The sequence below is a fragment of the Olea europaea genome, unplaced genomic scaffold (assembly GCF_002742605.1).
Source record: "Olea europaea var. sylvestris unplaced genomic scaffold, O_europaea_v1 scaffold2396, whole genome shotgun sequence".
Classification (NCBI taxonomy): domain Eukaryota; kingdom Viridiplantae; phylum Streptophyta; class Magnoliopsida; order Lamiales; family Oleaceae; genus Olea; species Olea europaea.
Genome location: NW_019242118.1, coordinates 49,829 through 52,584, shown reverse-complemented (window position 1 = coordinate 52,584; position 2,756 = coordinate 49,829).

Sequence of the window (2,756 nt, the reverse complement as noted above, 5' to 3'; positions counted from 1 at the left end):
TTTCAATCATATATTTAATCGATTTTTATCAAAATGCACTAAAAATTTAATTTTTATGAACATCAAAAAGGGGCTAATATACAACGATATATGACTTTAACTTAAAATAACTTATCGAAAAAAATCCTTTAAAAATTTTGTTGGTCTAAAGAATCAAGCTCTTGCTGTCTTGCATCCCTCGTTAACAAATCTTGTTTGCACCACCTATACTTACAAGAACCAACCCGTACTTGCCATGTTTTGAGTCCGTCACATCACCATATAGAGAGATTTTGACTCCTCCAACTTGTGATATAGCGTCGTTTGAAACCCATTAAAATTAGAATTGGCCAATTTCATTTTGGATTTTTCCACTTTGCCATGCTCCATTTTACAAGGCCTTTACAGGCCCTCTATGCAGGACCACCTCATTAAAAAAATATCCCACTCTGCTGTGTTGTGAGGAGCCTGTGGGGCTTCCGGCAAGCTCCTTTTATTTTTTGTCACTATGGGACCACATTCAATGCATTTGTCGGTTGAGGTGAGCAAAACACATTTCATTGTAGACTTTTGAAGACAAGATGATAGGTACAAACTTTCACTTTCCAATTTACCCTTCCATTACATGGTTCCTCAATTATGTTTATATTAAAGGTTGAACCCCAACCTTAAGGGTCCCTCACCGCTCCTACCCTGGAGTATCGTGAGGGAAGTAAATCGCAAGTTATGCCTCCAAGGATATAGGGTGAAAGGCTGCTTGTACACTTGCACTTACCCAAGAGCCAAATTCATATTTCAGGATTCGAACCCTTGACGCGGCAGCCTCAAGCAAAGCTGGATTTCTCCACTCCCCCCTTTTACCACTTGAAGATGTGCCCTGAGGGCTCCTCAATCATGTTTATATTGGTTGCATTTGGGAGGGTTATTTATGTAAATTAATTTTGAATAATGAGGGTTTTTTGGTTCAAATGGGTTTTCGTATTCTGTCAAAATTAAAGTGTCTGACAATACTTATGTATGTGCCTTAACCTTTTAATAATTATTTTACTGTTGTGTAATGAAATTTTAATGAGATTCAAACATGGGCTATGAAATATCCACTAGAGTTAAACCATCTGCTAGAGATGTATCTCGAGGAGGTAAAAATGACCTATCTTTTTCACTCAAGCCAATATGGCGCAGTCAGAACCTCAAAACTTTAAGAAGGTTGTAGGAAGGTATTTTCGACAATATTGAGTTAAAATCTCTTCTAATATACAAATTGAATAAAAGAGCAATCATGCTTAGTGTACACCAAGTTTTACATCCTGCCATGTGGCAACACGCCATTTAATAGCTAAAAAAATAGTTTTTCACCAATCAAATCTCGTCGACAAGGATAATATCAAGCTTGATGTAGAAATGTGATAGACAAGTGACTTAATCCATTAAAAAAACGTAGGCCATAGTGCACAAAAGAGGTGTTACAAAGGCCCATAATGAAAGACTTGGGCTGTCTCTATCTTGGCCCATTAGTGTTTTTAGCCGCCTCCCGAGCCCGTTTCTTTCGTGCTTCGAGATTGTCAATTTTTTCCACTCTCAGAATCTTCAACTCTTTCCATTCCTCTTCATGGAGTTATACTTTGTATGGAGAACCATGTTTAGATGTACAATATTGAAATTTTGAAATTAGAAACTTACATCCCTACCAAAAATACTTTAGCTGGGTAAATAAATAGTTACAAGCCTTCAATCAATGTGATGAGAAAAAAATGAGCTTTTTCGTTTGATTGTTCATTATGTCCGTATTTTCACTAATATATGTTATTAGACAATTGGATTTTGGATAAGCTATTTTTCTTTTTCGAAAAAAGAGCATGATCAACAAATTCAATGATTGTAACATAAAATAAAGTTCTGATCATTCATTTTTTATAAAAAAATTAAAAATAAAAAATTAGATTTTCATATTTTAATTTTTCAGTTTTCTGATTTGATAAATAATTTATTTCAAAATTAAAAAGTCATAATTTTATATGTAACTTATAATTTAATGGATGTGTAGGTGAACTTTTACGTTACAAAGGTTGGGGGTATTATTTGTTGAGAAAAATTATTAATTTGTCACGTTAACTTACATATATAATTAATTGTGCATAAATTTTTTATTAAAGTTAAGTTTAAAATTAAAGTGATATAATAAATAATTAAATAATTGGGCTTTGAATATATAGATAAAGTGTGGGTCGGATTATATGTGTAAAGACCATTTCCTTTAAGATTATATTTCATAATGGACGAAATACATATTAGAACTATGGATAGAATTTTGGTCCTTAATTTATATGCAATTTCTTATTTTTTGTGTCATTTCATCAACACAAGAACTAATAGAGAATTTATATTGAAGTGGAACATCCAAAACCCATTAATCAAGAATTAAGAAGAATGTAATAAAGCAATCAGGATCATGGAGCAAGAAGCCAAAAGTTAAGAACAAGAATTCAAGAATCAAAATAGGCAATATTCAATACTAAAGATTAAGAAGTCAAACGTGAAGAGACTGCAATTGATCTTCAAGATTCAAGATCCGAAATCAAGATCCAATAATAATGAATAGTTAAGGTATGTTCCGCATATAATAATTCTCCTGGTGTTTTTGACTAGAGGATTTTGGCAATAAAGAAATTTAGATTTTCAAATTCTAAAGTTTCATAAAAAAAAAATCAACAAATGATATCATAGCAAACTTCATGTCAAATCATTGAGAATAAAGAAGATTTTTTTGGGGTTGAAAT